Below are 18,046 nucleotides of genomic sequence, written 5' to 3'. Positions count from 1 at the left end.
CTTTGCAGAAGTCTTCAAGAGCTCTTCCTTTAATGCCCCTTTTGATGGTTTGACACTCTTTGGACTAAAGGTTAAGGAAACTCCCAGCAGGAGCAAGCAAGATGGTAAAAACCTTTCTGCTGTTGCACTCTACCCATCAAAGAATATTTTCCAGTAACCAGAGGGGTGATGAGATGCGGTTCAGAAAATCTGTGGTTCATCTAGGATGACTTCCCTGCACGCAGGTCCTCCATGCGGTTCAGAAAATCTCTGTGGTTCATCTAGGATGACTTCCCTGCACACAGGTCCTCCCAAGGAGTGGAGGGGGTGCAATTTTAGTGGACACCCTAAGGGCAGAGGCAGACTGCAGAATCTGGGATTTCATGGTCCTTTTTACTGAAATCCTTCTAGCGCTCATGAAGGATTGCCTGACTGCCACAATCTGGAGGCAGTCTTGGTGGGGAGGGTGCTTATTCCTGCATCCACAAGCCTGGCAGGCCATCACACTAGATACTTAGGTGCTGAGGATAATCACCAGAGGCAGCATTATTCTCTTTTTTCCCCTTCTCGAAAGAAAAGGATTCCCATAGCGCCACCCGATCAGATGGTATTTACAACAGCAGAAGTCTTAAAGCTGTTGGAAAGTCATTCAGCACATCCCTACAGACCAGTTAGAATCTGGAATCTATTCCAAGTTCTTTTTAGCTCCCCAAAAAAGTTAGGGCACCTAAGGCCAATTTTGGACCTCAGACATTTTAATTAGTTTTTTAAAACAAAGTACTGAATGGTCTTGGTTCACTCCATTTTACCTTCTGAGGAAGGATGACTGGATATGTTCTGTAGAACTCCAGGTTGCCTACTACCATATCAAGATGGTGAGGCAATCCAGGACATTTCTCCAGTCCCATCTGGGAGCCAGTCATTTCCAATTCAAGACACCGTGCTTTGGTTTTGCTACAGCCCCCCCAGGTGTTCAGCGAATGCTCTCTGGTGGTCACAGCATATCTGGGACTTCTAGGGTTCCAGGTGTTCCCATATTTAGATCATAAGTTTCTTGCTGCCTCAACCAGGGATCTTCTGGTCGGGAAAATGGACTCCTTGCTGCCCCAACCAGGGATCTTCTGGCTGGGAAAATGGACTTCTTGCTTCAACTTCTTCCGGCTTGATTACAGTCAGTCAAACAAAGAGCCAGTTGACACCCACACAACATATAAAGTTCAGTGGGTGCCATCTGATGACAAGCAGTCAGATAGCCGGCCTCCCAGACTCAGAGATCATACCCTCTGCATCAGGTACCTTTTCAAGTTCTCCAACACTCCTTGCCTCCTGCAAGACTTATTCCTCGACTGATAGTTCAAGGTTCATGGTCACACATTGAGGCCAGTCTCCACACCAATGTCCTGGGATGAGAGCAGTTCTCCTAGCATTGCAGACTTTCCAGAACTTTCTTCCTAAAGGTGTGCTCTCCATTCAGACAGACAACATGACAGTAGTCTTGTACATCAACAAGCATGGCAGAACCTGTTCATATCTTTATGCTAGGAGGCCATGAGAGTGTCGCATTGAGTGATGCCTTCCCATCACTTTCTCACAGCAGTGCTTATCTTGGAGACTTCCAAAGTATTGGAAGACAAATTGAGCAGATCCATCCTTCAGCCCCACAAGTGGTCCCTCAATCAAGCAGTGGCAAGTAGAATTGCCACTGATGGTCAACCATACTGCAATCTTTTTGCTTCATACCTAAACAGCAAGTGCAGCAGATGTTCTTCATGTTTCACTGTTGTTGTCATTACATTTGGATTATCTGCTTGCAGGTAGCCCTCAGACAACCTGATTATCAAAGACTTGGGTTCTGCGTCGGTTGCTGTCTCTTCTTCCATGACGTCAGGTAGTATATAAAGCATGCAGCTGACACCATTACATCAGTCTTTCTTGCCGTGCGGTGCCCAAAGCAGAAGCAGTTTGCGAGTGCCGGTCGGCCGACTCCGGTTCTGAAACTCAAAAACAAAAATTTCAGAACTCTTCTAAAAAGTTAAGTACACCGTTTGGGAGCCCTTTCCTTGCTCTAAACCAATGTCAGTAAAAGTTAACAATTGTATTTCTTGTGGAAAGCAAATACCTCATAAAGATTTTCATTTATACTGCATTCCTTGCTTAGGCCCAGACCACGATGTCCCTCGCTGTCGGTTTTGTGCCTTATTCAATCCTCGTACTATTCGTCGTCTGTTCATTTTCACATCTAACTATTTTGGTACTCGGTTCAATTATACAGAAATGGCAAAATGTAAAGATAAAGACAGAGACAGACCGCATAGGTCCAAAGCTGCCGACAACGCTTCCGTTAAGCTAGTCGCCAGTTCGCTGGTACTCAGTGAGGCACTTTCGCAGCCCCTGATACCCGCTACTTCAGATTCGCAGGCCTCTACTGAGACCCATTCGGAATCCGGTATGCCGCAAGATATTTCTTTGACCTATTAAACCTGTGGATGTCTCCACCTTGTTAGGGTCCGGAGCCACTGTGCAGGCACCGGCTTCTGAGGGTGTATTCAAGCCTGCTGACTTGCATATCAAACCGACACCATCTTCTTCAAGGCCTAAGACTCGGTCCATGCCTAGAAAACTGATTTCCAAACCGCATGGTCAGGCCCATTTGCCTAAAAAACAAATAAGAATGGCTGAAGACCTTATTACTCTAATTAGAGGAAGCCACCCTTCTCCCTCTAAGAGACCTAGAACCGATTTCCTTCAGATCAGGATTCTGAAATTTCTGTTTCTTCTGATGACCAGGATTTGCCCTCATCTACCTTTGAGGATTCTGATGCAGAGGACTCCATTCCCTCTGCTTTCCCTCCAGAATATTTCTCTTTTGGTGAAACTTTGAACACTCTCTTAGGGAGCATTTCCGCTGGGAAAGCCAGGATTACTCTGACTCCAAAAAGAGGCTTAGGGGACTCTTACTCCTGCCTCAACACAGGCCTTTAGCTATCCCCCCTGTACTGGACATTGGAGTCTAGCCTGGCCCCAGACACTTTTCCTCCGGCTCCCAGGAAACCATGACAGGTATTTCTGAGTACCTGATTCTCACAAGTCCTCTTTAAGAATCCTACTGCAGACCCAGAGACCATTTCACAGGGACCCAAAGGCATTAAGGCTACTACTGCCAAAAATCCTACCCCCTGTGATAGAGATTCCAGGGCCCTGGACAGATGGGGTAAGAAGGTATACACTTCTGCTACTTTGGCCATTAGGGCCTTAAACTGCCAGTTTCATATGTTAAAGTACCAGCAGCATCTTATTGGATTACTTAAACAGAAATTGATGTTGATTCCTGACTGTGCTGAAAGTAAAGAATTACAGGATTTAATGCATTCTGCTGAACAAGTTGGTAAACATATTTTGCAGTGTGACTTTGACTCCTTAGAGGCATCTTGTAAGGCTGCTGTTTCTGGGTCTGTTCTTAGAAGGCATGCTTGGCTTAAGGAGGAAACTCTGCCAGATCATGTTAAAGCCAAATTGCTGGATGCTCCCTTAAACCAAGACCGTCTGTTTGGCAACAAAGAAGAAGAAGTTCTTAAAAAGATGGAGGCAAAAGCTAAATCTATGCAAACTATTAAAAGATTTCCTGCAAGTACAGCCTCCCAGATTTAGTAGGCACTGGTCTAAGAATTGGTCCTTTCCTGTCTTTTCCAGGCCTTCTCAGTCCAAATCCAGGAACAGCAAACCACGTAAGCCACAGTCTCAAGGTACTCACAGGCCTACGCAGTGGGGTGCACCCACTTCCAAAGCTGGAAGTAGTAAGACACCCCCCTATGGTAAACTGCCATAATGACTCAACATTAAACCTTCCAAGCCTTCCAAGCCCTGCTCATCTGACTGCGCCTTTAGGGGGAAAATCGCCCTGCATGCAAAAAACTGGGAACTCATTACCCAAGACAAATGGGTTTTAACTGTTGTTTCCCCAAGGATACAAATTCCACTTCCACACCTTACCATCTCCAAAAAAGTTGACCAGACCTACCCCCAAATCAGTGGGCAGAGGCTCAACAGCAGGTCCTCTCTCTTCTAAGTATCAGGGCTATTCAGCCTGTCCCAGCAGAGGAATGAGGACAAGGTTTTTTACTCCAGACTTTTCCTAGTACCCAGAAAAGACAACTCCTGGCATCCTATCCTGGACCTATCTATCGTAAACACCTTTTTGGTAATTTCAAAATGCTAACTCTTCATCAGCTGCTTCCCATGCTGGGCAAAAATGCCTGGTTGGCAACATTGGATTTAAAGGAAGCTTACCTGCACATCCCAATAAGGGATTCTTGCAGAAAAAACCTACGCTTCAGATCATGCTACATGCACTATCAGTTCTCTGCACTGCCCTTTTGCTTATCTACTGCGCCCAGGGTATTCACAAAATGCCTAGCTCCAGTCATTGCATTTTGCAGCCAAAGAAATATTCAAAATATACCCATACCTGGACGATTGTCTAATTTAGGCAAAAAGCCAGGACATACTATTAAATCCTCTGGCATTTGTAAATAAACTTCTAACCTCACTGGGGTACACCATAAACGAAAAGAAATTTCATCTAGTACACTGCCAACAAATTCTGTTCCTGCGAGCAAGATTGAACACAACTTCCCAGATGGCATAACTCACGCCAGAGAAACAAGTTTATCTGACAGCCTTCTTCAAATTACTGGCCACAAAGACCCAGTTAACTGCAAGGAAAATACTGCAAGCTCTGGGGTTCATGGCCTCTTGCATCCTACTAATTCCATATGCAAGACTGCATATCAGGAAACTACAATGGTATCTAAAAAGCCTATGGTGTCAACATTCTCAGGACCTAAAAGCAGTGATTCCCATCATCCCTTGTATAAAGACAGAATTCCTTTGGTGGGCAGAGGCCTGCTACCTCAACAAAGGACTGCCATTCACTCTACCCCTGCCACCCAAACCCTAACAACAGATGCATCAGACTATGCATGGGGGGCTCACTTGGCAGGGCAGTGCATTCAGGGCAAATGGAACCTGAGTCAAATGCACCTGCACATCAATTAAAAAGAAATGTTAGTTGTACAGAATGCTCTGACAGCCTTCAAGGACCACATCCTTCCAGGACAATTATTGGTAAAAACAAACACCACTGTTATGTGGTACATAAGCAGGGGGGAACCCACTCATACCCTCTCTGCAGACTAGCCATGGCTCTGTGGAACACAGCCTTGAGTTACCAAGTGCACCTACAGGCTCAATTTCTGCCAGGCATGCTAAACTCTCTGGCAGACTACCTAAGCAGAAATCTCATGGACCCACACAAGTGGAAACTGGAACAAAAGATATTCAACATGTTGAGAAACAAATGGGGGAGCCCAGAGATGGACCTGTTTGCCTCCCCTCAGAACTACCAATTTGACAAATTCTGCACAAGGACTCCCCACAGACAAGCTTGGAAAGCGGATGCCTTGTCCTTCACCTGGGAAAACCTCTCGGTTTATGCCTTTCCCCCTCTGCCTCTTCTCTCCAAAGTTCTACTAAAGATCAAAGAGGACAAACCAAGGACAATACTCCTTGCACCAGACTGACCATGCCAACACTGGTACCCCCTCTTGTGCAGTATGTCACTGCTGGATCCATGGCACTTGCCTCCTACCCCTTCCCTGCTGTCCCAGCAGGAGGGCCAGATTCTGCACCCCTAGCTTCAAACCCTGAACCTTGTATTCTGGCTAATTACCTGATCTCTGCATTACCATCCCTCAGTAAGCAAGTGCTGGATGTCATTCTGGAGGCAAGGAGGCCAAGTACTAGAAAATCCTATGCTGAAAAGTGGAAAATATTCTGTTCCTGGAGCGAAACTCAGGGGATGGGCACAATAGTGCCCAGTTTACCACATATTCTTCAATACTTAATGGAGATGCTTCACAAGGGCCTTTCCTTCCCTTCTATTAAAATTCATGCCTCTGCCATTTCAGCACATTTATAATGCGGAACCACCCCTCTTCTCTCACCCACTGCTGAAGCAATTCCTCAGAGGGGCAAAACATTTAAGACCACCCAGAAGAGCCCCTACTCCAGCCTGGGACCTTATCTTTGTATTGGAAAAGCTCACTCTACCTCCCTTTGAGCCAGCTGCAACTGCAGAGTTGAAATTCCTTTCTTGGAAAACAGCCTTCCTTCTAGCCATCATTTCAGCAAGAAGAGTGTCTGAATTACAGGCCCTCATGGCAGTGGAGCCCTTCATCATCTTCCATGCAGACAGGGTGTCCCTCAGGACCAATCCTTCCTTTATGCCCATGGTGGTATCCAGTGTGGCCCTTCATCAGTCCATTCATTTGCCAACCTTCTTTTCTAATCCACAGAACAAAGGGGAATGAATACTGCACTCTTTGGACGTGCACAGACAACTACAATTTTATTTGGACAGGATCAAGCCTTTTAGAATAATTGAAGAGCTGCTAGTTGCCTTTGCTGCAGGGGAAGAGGGGAAGGCCATTTCAAAGCTAACCATTTCTAAATGGATAGGCCATTGCATTCATTTCTGCTATAAGCACCATGGAAAACCTACTGCACAGGGGATAAGATCCCATTCCACCAGGGCTGCATCTACTTAACAGCCTTTCTCAGAGGTGTTCCTACCAGTGACATCCTAGAAGCTGCTACCTGGAGTTCTGTTCATACCTTCACCAAGCATTACCACTTGCCTATGTTCTCTAAATCCAGAGCTGGTTTTGCCACTGCAGTCTTGCAGGGCCTGATAGCTGGTCCTAATGTTCTCTAATTGCCTCCTCCCTTCCATAGCTTTGGGAATCTACCCAAATGTGACTGCAACAGTGAAACATGAAGAACATTAGTACAGTTGTGTACACTTACCATAAATGTAGATGCTAGAGTGTATTCACTGTTGCAGTCCTGGTTACCCTCCCTCCAGCCCCCTGACTTCTGTTTGCTATACCTCTCTTCTTATAGGTTCATACTAGACTATCTGCCCTAGGGCATTTATAAGCCTAGCCAGAATGTGTTTAGCTTTCGCCACCCATTTTAAATTTATTTTGCTATGCCCTTTTTGAGGTTAGTATACTGTGCCTCTGTCTAACAGTGACACAGAAGTGATACCCGGGGTAAACCTACAATCTCCCATCCACTCATCAAGATTCCTCTTGAAGAGAGTCAATGAGGGACTCTGCCTAACCTGGACTGGGATTTTATTTCAGAGTGAAGGGAGCCTCTGGGTTATGAATCTGTCCCTCCAGCATGTCCTATTTATTTCAGTGCTGAGGCTCAAGTCTCGAGTGCATAGCTCGATGGGATTTGGATTTTCTGAGGTGCAGCATGTCCATTAATTCCGGGTTGGACATGGCTTTATACGTCGGGCACAGATCACCTCTGAACAGGCGGTATGCCACTGAGTAGAGCTGGAGTTTCTTTAACCGGGCAGCATATGGCATCTGTTTGAGCCCTTTGATCCTCTTGGTGAGGTACTTTTGGGGTCTTTGCAGTTGCTGCAGGTGTCTGGTAAGGTACATTCCAAAAGGGGCATTGTACTCAATTATGGGCCTGATGAGGGATGAGTAAAGAGGCACGATGACCTCCCCTGATCTAGATGTGAATCCCTTCATGATTAGGTGGGCTATATAAAATGTTTTTCTAACCACTTCGGCCACGTGTTTGTCAGATTACCACCTATGTGGTAATTTGTGGGGACTTTGTTTTTGCCAAAGGGGATGACTGTACACTTTTTGGCATTTAGCTTGAGCTCTGGCACCAGTTGTCTGTATCTATGAGGCCCTTTTGGAGGATGCTTGTGTTGGCTGGAGAGTCTATTATGGTGCCCAGTTTGCAGTCATCTGTGAACTTGGTCAGCCACAGTCATAGGTTCATAGATTAGTACTAAGCTAACTGCCCTTGCGAGCCATTTTAAGCTTAGCCAATTATCCCTTGTGAGACGCAAACCCTGCACCTTGTGTTTGTAAGGCAAACACCTTAACCATTAAGCCACCCTCCCAACCTAATAGGTTAGTACTAGGCTAAGTGCCCTTGTGGGCCATTTTAAGCCTAGCCAATTACCCCATGTAAGACTCGAACCCTGCTTGTTTGTAAGGTAAACACTTTAACCATTATGCCAGGATTCTCCTAGTCCTTCCGTGTTGACCTGTACCTCCGAGAAATATATGCCGAACAAGAGAGGTCCCAGGACTGAGCCTTGTGGGACACCACTTGTAACTGGTTTGGAGTCTGACATGGCTCCAACAATTCTAACCATGTGGGTTCTGTCCTTGAGCCAGTTTGCAATCCATCTAGTGACATAGGGGTTTATATTTAAGCTGGTGAGCTTATCTATAATGCCCGAGTGGGTATTGTATCGAAGGCTTTTGCGAGGTCCAGGTAGGCTGTGTGGACCACCTTCCCCTCGTCAATGGCCTTGGTGACCGTTTCAAAGAAATCAACCAGGTTTAAGAGGCAGGATCTGCCCTTAACAAAGCTGAACTGGGTAGGATCCAGTGTCTGTAGGTCCCCAATATCTTTGTTTATGAGGTCCATGATGATCCTTTCCATAGCTTTGCAGACCAAGCTAGTCAGGCTTATGGGGCGATAGTTTCCAGGATCCGTTGAGGCACCACCGTTATGGAGAGGGATTACTGTTGCTGTACGCCACTCTTTGGGCATATATCCTGTAGTAAGGCTGAGATTGAACAGTAGTTTTATGTTTTGGGTTTAGCTCTTCTTGGAGTTGATGTAGGACGCAGCCCGGGACACCGTCTGGTCCCATTGATGCTGTGTTTTTTGCTTTGGAGAGGGCGGCTCTTACCTGAGCATCTGAGATGTCAGGGGGGCAGCACTCTGCTGGGATAGATATTTGCCCTTTTGGTGGGGAGGGGGGGGGAGAAGTTTGCGCTGAACCGGTCAGCTAGGATGTTGGCAATGTCTTTGGGTTCAGTGTATTTTTTGTCATTTTGGACTAATTCTGAGCATATCTGGGATTTACTGTATTTAAGCTTTCTGGTGTATTTGCTTATAATTGGAGGTGTACTCTTGTATAGAATTGCTTCCCATTATGGGGGCACCTGATATTTGGGGCAAGGAAAACTGATATAATGGTGTCGGCTACATGCTTTATACCCCTGACGTCATGGAAGAAGAGACGGCAACCGACGCACAACAGAAAACTTTGATAATCAGGCCGGCTGAGGGCTACCTGCAAGCAGATAACCCAAATGTAATGACTGCAACAGTGAATACACTCAACATTTACATTTACATTTATGGTAAGTGTACACAACTGTACTTTACTTTAAACCCTCCACAGGGACAGTCAGTGAGAGAAGCCGTAGTCCACAATTTGGACCCCTGGTCTTCTATATACCTCCTTTCTGCTAATAATAAAATGTGTTCAGAAAGCAAGAAAGTGCAAGGCCAAGGTAATGCTCATTGCTCCTGTTTGAGCCCAGCAAGTTTGGTTTCCCCTTGCTTTGGCCTCATCTAGTACATCCTCCCTGGGTGTTGGACTACCATCCAGATCTTCTGACTCGCCAGTCTTTGCAGCCTCTTCCAGACCCAAAGACACTTAAGCTAACCATATGGTTCCTGCAGTTTTAAAGGTGGTTAGAGATGCCAGACTTTCTGCTTAGGTGGTTCATATTTTATCAGCTTCATAAAAAAATCAAGTACCTGGAAAGTTTACCATAGCAAATGGAGGTTTTTCAGTCTGAGCAACCTCCAAAAAGATGAATAATTTTTCAGCTCCTCTCCCTTCTATTCTAGACTTCTTATCAGATAGTCTCCAAAAAGGCTCTAGCTTTTCTGCAATCAAGGTGCAATTAGCTGCCATTTCCAATTTCCATATTGGGCACAAATCAGTGTGTTATAGCTTCACTAAAGATTTCAAAGACCTTTCTGAAAGGAACCTTCTTTCTGAAACCTATTATAAAGGATTCAATCCTTCCATTGGACATTACTATCAAGCTTCAAGCATTTGTCAAAACCTCCTTTTGAGCCTGCAGCTACAGCAGACTTCCAAGAAAGATACTTTAAGACCATCTTCCTGGTGGCCATCACTTCGGTGGGAAGGACCTCAGAGTTGCAATCACTTTCATGTAATCCCCCTTACTTTATATTCCATAAGAGTAGGGGTTTCTTTGAGAACAAACCTGGATTCATTCCAAAAGTGGAATCCGAAATGAACCTTCAGTCATTAATTTACCAGTATTCTTTCCAAAATTTTCTAAAAAAAATATACTCTGTATTTATTAGATGTTCACAAATGACTTAGATTTCATCGCTACAGGACTAGGATTTTAGTAGGTCTGGTCAGCTGTTTGTAGCTTTCTATAGAGCCAAGTTAGGCCAAAGTATTTTCTAAAGTCAAACTGTTGAGGTGTCTTTCAAATTGTATAGATTTTGTCTATAAAAAAAGTTGGTCTTTCTTTTAACCAAGAGCTCATTCAACAAGGTTTGTTGCTGCTACTCCTGCCTTTATATATAGAGTTCCTATTGACAAATTTGTACTGTAACAACTTGGTTCACAGTCCACACGTTCACATCCCATTACAAGGTGGATGTACTGTCAAGATATCCTGTACGGTTTTTGGCTCCACCATTCTCAGGAATATCCTTCCTTGATGTCTCCCAGGGATTTTTGGTAGCTAGGGAATTTGTCCCAAAGATTGAATCACATGAAAAAAATACATTGTATATGAAAGTTATGTACTCTTCTTTTCTTACAGTTCAGGATCCTTCCCCTTCCAAATTTTTCATCTCGTTCTTCTCTTTGATTGAATGGACATACCCAGGAACCTTGTCATTGTGCATCTGCAGTTGATTGCAATTTCTCTAGGTCATGTCCCAGTACAGATTATCAAGTATTTCCTTTTATGAAATAATGAAAATTTGTTTATTGATGAGTAAGCAGACTCTATCTTTGGTATTTTGGAAGAAGAGAGGGATTATAGGTAGGGGAGGAGTCAGATCCCTGAATCCACAGTTTATGAATGACACTGTGGTCTGATCAAGTCAGATCTGATATTCCAAAGGTTGAACTAGATAAAAAGAAGACCACACCATGCTATCTTTATGGTGACTACAAAGCGTTTTTTTTTCCATTCTATGCCACCTTTTAATTCATCCTTCCTCTCTATGGACCTGAATTTTGCTCTAGGAAACCCCACTTCAAATCTGCTAATTCATCTAATATACAATTTCTGTCCTGGTGAACTCTACTTCTGACAGCAGTTACATCCACTAGGTGCATTTCAGAGTTATTAGCCCTGCCATTTTTTTCTTTATATTGTACTTCATAAAGACCAGGGTATCCCTCTGAACTAATTCATTCTTTATGCCCTAAATTGCTACACAGTCTAATCTGAATTAACATTTCAAATGCTCATTTGAGGAGCCACTGTAGCCACAACTTATTTAGCTCTTTCGTCTTGTATTGTCTGGACTTTTCGTAATGAACATCCATCATTCCTCTAGTATTTCTTTTTTTATAGTCCATACATGTTCGTATACTCACTTTGAGAATTTTCTGGTTGTTTTCTGCTTTGTATAAGCACTCTGCGACGTCTGAACTGTAAGAAAAAAAAAAAAAAAAGTTTTGTTGTGCTTGATTGGGTGGAAATTGCCTTTTTTTAAGGAAATGTTAACTACCTTGATATAAGAACTGTGTTGGCAACTCCTTTTAAGAGCACACACAAGTCTAAGGTTTAGTGAGTATTTGAATATTAAATTTATTTATTTAATTGACATTTGTTTACCGGGAAAGTCTGATTGGGCCAGAAAGTGCCCATTTTCAGTGAAGGCCCAGGGTGAAATCTTTCGCAGTCAAAGTATTTCAGAAATGAAGTACAGATATTTTCAATCGCTGTTATGTTGCACTACAAAAACATAAGAGTGAAAAAAATGTAATGAGAAAAATGTAGAACATATGTTTGAGAGTAGAGTACAATGAAAAACCATAGTGAGTTGAAGAGAGTATGTGAGGAACAATTCAATAGTCATATTATTTGTTACACAGATTACTATGTGGTAAATGAGACCCGAGATAATTCTAATAAGATATTTAAAAAGTTGTTGGAGATTACATGATAACAGACAGTGAGGTAAAACTGAGTGATGTCTTAGTATGAGAGAGGTGTTCTTATTAGGTTAACAGAAGGAGGAAGGATGGAGAAAAGGAGATTATAAGAAGAGGCAGGGTAGGGTGTCTTCAGGTAGCTAAGGTGAGTAGGGAGGAAAGAGGTAGAGGAAAGGTCTGCAGAGGTGAGTTAAATAAGGTAAGGTAGTGAGGAAAACAAAAAGGAGTGGATTGTGAAGTGTGATCTAGGTTGAAGGGGGTGACTGGCACAAGAACAGGTCCAAGATTTTGTAAGGTACTCTTTTCGGGAGCATTTAAAGGTGGGTAGGTTAGAAGTAGTTCTGCTGGACAGAGGTAAGGAGTTCCATTTTTTTGCTACTGAGTATGAGTATAGGCTTTGTCCGGGTATTTATTCGGGTTATTTATGGTGAGAAGTTGTTTGTCTTCTGATCTAAGGGTTCTTTTTGGAAAATGCATGTTGATTAAAGGGGTAAAGAACAGAACTGCTAAATTGCAAATCCCGTCTGTTTGTTTACCTGTGATCATGTGCCTGTAAACTGAGCTACTGACTGACATGTTTTAATGGGTGTTGATTACGAAGAAGTTTCAACAGTAAGGTAAAGAGCTAACTAAGTTATGGTTCTGCAAAGGAGTGTTTGTTAATATAGATAGTCTTTCATACCTGGTTTAATTTGCTGTGTAATTTGAAAAAATCCATCCATTTGTTTGCATTTTTTTTCTAAATCATTCCAACAAAGTGAGTATAGATTACACTGTATGGACATGCACAGACAACTCTGATTCTACTTGCAGAGAACAAAGAAATTCAGAAAAGATTATCAATGATTTTATCTAATTTTCTAAATTGAAGAAAGGTCATAGTCCTTCAGTGGTAATATCAAACTGGTTGTCTGACTGCATCAACTTTTACTATTCATCTAGTAATAAAAACCCCAACCTTCCAAACAAGAAGCACCTGTTGTCAGGAATCGAGCTGTGTTAGCAGAGTTAGTCGGAAACTGCCTTTGGACAGAATTTCTGCAGCTGCCACATGGACTGTCTTAAACACGTTTGCCAAACATTGCAGTCTACAAATTTTATCAAGGTCAAGAGCCTTCTTTGATGTTTCTGTTCTCAGAGGTCCTTTGTCTTAGAAGCTCAAGGTCTGCTTGAGCTTCTATCATTCACTCCCAGTGTCTGGACAGGACTGACTTAAGCACTTAGCAGAATAATAGATTTCACTGGTTTCTCTCTGGTCACTCTTCGACCCTCCTGCAAACTGCTCTATTCAGAGAAACTTAGAAGAATGACAGAATCCTGTAATTGGCTTCTAGCTGCTGAATTGCCCATGTTGCCAAGGATATCTTTCTCTGCTCTATTTATTGTTTAGATTGCCTGTTTCACTCAATCTGGAGAGTTAGCTAAGAGTGCTATATTTTAGTACAGGGGAGGAGCTCAAGCTAGTCAGTTTTTGTTGCTGCTGTGGAGCTGAGGCAACTTTGGGAACCAGTCCATCAGTTCAGGTCCAGGGAGAGGTCAACTAAGTCTGTTGTTTCGGTAAGTACATAACTTAACATTTTTTGGTCTTAAAATGGACAGAGAAGGAGAAACTAAAGTGATCCAAATCAGGACATTTCACAGTCTGTATTGGGGGTTTCTGCACATGTCTTAATTTATGCAAGTCATTCTACTAGTTTCCTTCATGGAGCTGGCAAATAATTCCAGCAGTCTGTAGCAAAATAGGTCTTTTTAACTTTATTTTTCTCCTTCCTCCTTCAGAATGTTATTTTTTTGCATCCAGTTCAGACTCTTTGCTCATGGCTGCATTATAAAGAAGTGTGGAGGTGCAGAACAGGAATCAAATGGACTGCTGCATAAGTGTATGACGAGGATAAAGAATAACAAACTCACTTTCCAAAACTAGCAGCAAAAGAGAAAGTTATTGGTATGTCTTTTTTTTCTCTTCTGAAAAGTACTCAACTTTGCTTGTATGTCTATAAGAAGTCTGTGAACTAGATGTTCTTCGTCTCACATTGCTGCAGTCATAACCTGTGGGTAGTCCGCTGTCCTCTGTCGGCCCGAATACCAAAGAGTTAGGCTGGCGTCGGTCATGGGCGCCCGGAGCTGACGTCAGTACGTAGTAGTACTTAAGCGCATGACCGACGCCATATCCTCAGTCTTTCTTGCCGCGTGGTCCGAAGCAGAAGCAGCGTTTGCAAGTGCCGTTCGGCGTTCTGAAATTTTCAGTTTTCGTGTTTCAGACCGAAGACCAAGTTGGGCTAAGTACCCCGTTGGGGAAAATTTTTGTCTTTTCTTGCCTCAGTTAATCCGGATGTCAGAAAAAGTTAATAATTGTATTTCTTGTGGGAAACAGATACCTCATAGGGACTATCATTCTCTCTGTATTCCTTGCTTAGGGCCTGAGCACGGCGTGAGTCGGGTGTCGCTGGCGCTAGATTTAATAAGCGCACCATTAAACGCAGATTAGACTGTGCTAGGCTTGTTTTCGGTAAGCGGTGTAACTACAACATGCCGTCGGATCCTCCGCCCGCTACCGCTAAAAAGCGAAAAGATAAATCCTTAAGGTCTAAACCGGATGAGTCGTCCGTTGCGGACGCCGGTTCTTTGGAATCTACGGTTGAATCTGTGGATCCAGCCGAGGTCTCGGCTGAATCCCAGGGGGAACCTTTACTTTTGCAGGAGTTGGCCTCTCAGGAGTTAGGTCAGGCCGAGGGTGCTTCTCAAGTTTCTGTGGTTCCATCCTTACAAAAGGTTATTAGGCCTTCTACTTCAGTCACTAAAGGCCCTGCTAAGGCTAGACCTGGTATTTCTGGTATGGGCCACAGCCCTGGTTCTTCGGGCTCTGTTCCTAAAAAACATATGTTGAAAATGGCAGAGGATTTGATTACTTTGATCAGGGGTTCTATGCCCCCTCCAGAGAAGAGGCCTAGGGTGGAGACAGATTTAGAGGGAATGGAGCATTCCTCAGATTACTCTGAGTCCTCAGCTGAGGATATTCAGGATTTTCCTCCCTATTCTGATTCGGATGCAGAGGATTCCTGTCCTTCTGCTTCACCTCCAGAGGATTTTTCCTTTTCTGAAACCTTGCATTCCATGAGGGAGCATTTCAAGTGGGAAGGTCAGGATTTTTCAGATTCTCGTAAGAGGCTTAGGGAATTTTTATTTTTGCCACAACATAGACCTTTGGCTATTCCCCCTGTTTTAGATGTTGTTCAGGATGGATTTTCTGAAGCTTCCCTTAATCCTGATTCTTTACCCCCTGCCCCTGTCCAGTCAGACAGGTATTAGAGTTCCAGAGGCACATAAATATTTGTATAAGAGCCCTAGAGCTGACCCGGAAACTATTATTCAAGGGCCTAAGGGTGTCGGGGCTTCTGTGGTTAAGAATCCGGTTCCTTTGGATAAAGATTCTAGAGCATTGGATAGGTGGGGTAAAAAAGTGTACACCTCTTCTACGTTAGCTATGAGGGCTTTAAATTGCCAATTCCATATGCTGAAGTATCAGAACTTTCTGTTAGGTCAATTGAAATCTAAGGTAGATGCTTTATCTGAGGGTATAGAGTGTAAGGAATTGCAGGACTTGGTTCATGCTTCAGATCAAGTTGGTAAACATTCCTTGCAGTGTGGCTTCGATGCCCTTCAGGCTTCTTCCAGGGTGGCTGCTACTGGTTCAGTTATTCGTAGACATGCCTGGCTTAAGGATCAAAATTTGTCAGAGCATGTTAAAGCTCGGATTTTTGATGCTCCCCTTCAATCTGAAGTTCTTTTTGGTTCCCCTGTGGAGTCAGTTTTGAAAAAGATGAAAGACAAAGCTAAGTCTATGCAGACAGTTAAGGAATTTTTGCAAGTACAGCCCCCTAAGTTTAGCAGGAATTGGCCTGCAAGAGGATGGTCTTATCCTTCTTCAGATTTTCAGTCTAAGGGCAGGTCTAGACGTGGTAGGGGCAGGGCTCACGCTCAGGGTTCTTTCAGACCTAGGACTTGGAGTTCTCCTGCACAATCTTCTGGTGAGGGCAGGGGTCAGCCTTTTCGTAAACAGACCCAATGACCTGTATCTCCAGCTGCCAGATCCTTCTTTTCTGGCAGCTCCTCTAGGAGGAAAGTTGGCACTTTTCAAGCAAAATTGGCATTTGGTCATCCAGGACAAATGGGTGTTGGACATAATAAATCAAGGCTACAAGTTTTATTTTCACACTTTTCCCCCTTTCAAAGGCATGCCAGATGTACCTCCTCAGCAAAGGCTGGAGGCTCAGGAACAAATTTCTTTGCTTTTACAGATGGGGGCAATCCAGGTGGTACCTCCGTCAGAAGAAGGCCTAGGGTTTTATTCTCGTCTATTCCTAGTGCCAAAGAAAGGAAACACTTGGAGGCCAATTCTGGATTTGTCCATTCTCAATACATACCTAGACATTCCAAAGTTCAAGATGCTAACGTTACAGCAACTTCTGCCTCTGCTAGGCAAAGATCACTGGATGGTAACTCTGGATCTCAAAGAGGCCTATCTTCACATTCCTATCAGGCCCAGCTGCAGGAGATTCCTGCGTTTTCGGGCTGGTACTTCTCATTATCAGTTCTCTGCATTGCCCTTTGGTTTATCTACTGCCCAGGGTGTTCACAAAGGTTCTGGCTCCTGTAATAGCTTTCTTAAGACTGAGGGGAATACAAATTTATCCTTATCTGGACGATTGCCTGATTCTTGCTCAAGACAAAAACAAGTTACTTCAACAGCTACAGTATGTAATGGCAGTTTTAAGGTGCCTAGGGTATTCTGTGAACGAAACAAAGTCCAGTCTAGTACCCTCTCAGGACATGTGCTTTCTGGGTGTGAGACTGAATACAGCCTCTCAGATGGCTTTTCTGACCCCGGACAAACAAAGAACTCTTCACCTATACTTCCAGCAATTATCAGTACTGTCCAGGCTGACTGCAAGGACAGTCCTTCAAGCCTTGGGGTTCATGGCATCTTGCATTCTGGTACTTCCCAATGCCAAACTGCATATGAGGAAGCTACAATGGTATCTCAAAAGTGTATGGACTCAACACTGCCACAATTTGGACACTGTCATTCGAATAATACCTTGCATCCAGAAGGAATTCTTGTGGTGGGCACAGGAATGTCACCTAAACAAGGGACTCTCTGTGACCCGACCAGAGGCGAGTCAGATCTTAACGACGGATGCCTCAGACCTGGCTTGGGAGCACACTTCAATGGGAAATGGATTCAAGACACGTGGCCTCCCAAACTACAGCATTTGCATATCAACATGAAGGAGATGTTAGCAGTCCAGTTTGCCCTGATGGCTTTCAAGGGCCTACTTCAACCAGGACAGGTGTTGATACAAACAGACAACACTACAGTCATGTGGTACATCAACAAGCAGGGGGGGACCCATTTTTACCCTCTTTGCAGACAAGCTATGATATTGTGGGAGACTGCTCTGGGTTTGCACATCACTCTTCAAGCACGGTTTCTGCCAGGAGCACAGAACTCCCTAGCAGATGTATTGAGCAGACAAATTGTGGATCCCCACGAGTGGAAATTGGATCCTCAGGTATTTCAACAGTTGACAGTGGCTTGGGGAACTCCAGACATAGATCTGTTTGCTTCTCCTCTAAATTTCCAACTACCAAATTTTGCACAAAGATGTTTCACCCAAAAGCTTGGAAAGTGGATGCTCTATCTTTCAGTTGGAACAACCTTCACGTCTATGCTTTTCCTCCTCTGCCTCTCCTTACCAAGGTACTCTTGAAGGTCAGGCGGGACAAGCCTTGCATGATTTTAATAGCACCAGATTGGCCACGACAGCACTGGTATCCTCTGCTGAGGAGTTTAATTCAGGAGCCTCCTTGGCCTTTGCCACAGCTTCCTCACTTGTTGTCCCAGTCAAGCAGTCATTTGCTCAATGTCGGTGCAGTCCCTGCATCTAACGGCCTGGCGTATTCTGTTTTAGAGCCTGTGGGTTCTCAGCTTCCTCAACAGGT

General features: G+C 44.0%; 1 protein-coding gene across 1 annotated transcript in view; it reads left to right on the top strand.

The window, feature by feature from the left end:
• DNAJC16 (DnaJ heat shock protein family (Hsp40) member C16) overlaps nt 1-18,046 on the top strand; it is a 1,387,609-nt gene that overhangs the window by 79,423 nt on the left and 1,290,140 nt on the right. Inside the window, exon 2 of the mRNA XM_044061770.1 lies at nt 13,823-13,988. The gene's annotated coding sequence lies outside the window, so the exon portion shown is untranslated. The remainder of the gene's footprint in view (nt 1-13,822; nt 13,989-18,046) is intronic.

The sequence above is a fragment of the Protopterus annectens genome, chromosome 2.part0 (assembly GCF_019279795.1).
Source record: "Protopterus annectens isolate FY-2018-M chromosome 2.part0, PAN1.0, whole genome shotgun sequence".
Classification (NCBI taxonomy): domain Eukaryota; kingdom Metazoa; phylum Chordata; order Ceratodontiformes; family Protopteridae; genus Protopterus; species Protopterus annectens.
Note: the sequence above shows the minus strand (reverse complement) of the source record. Positions and strands in the feature narration are given on the sequence as shown.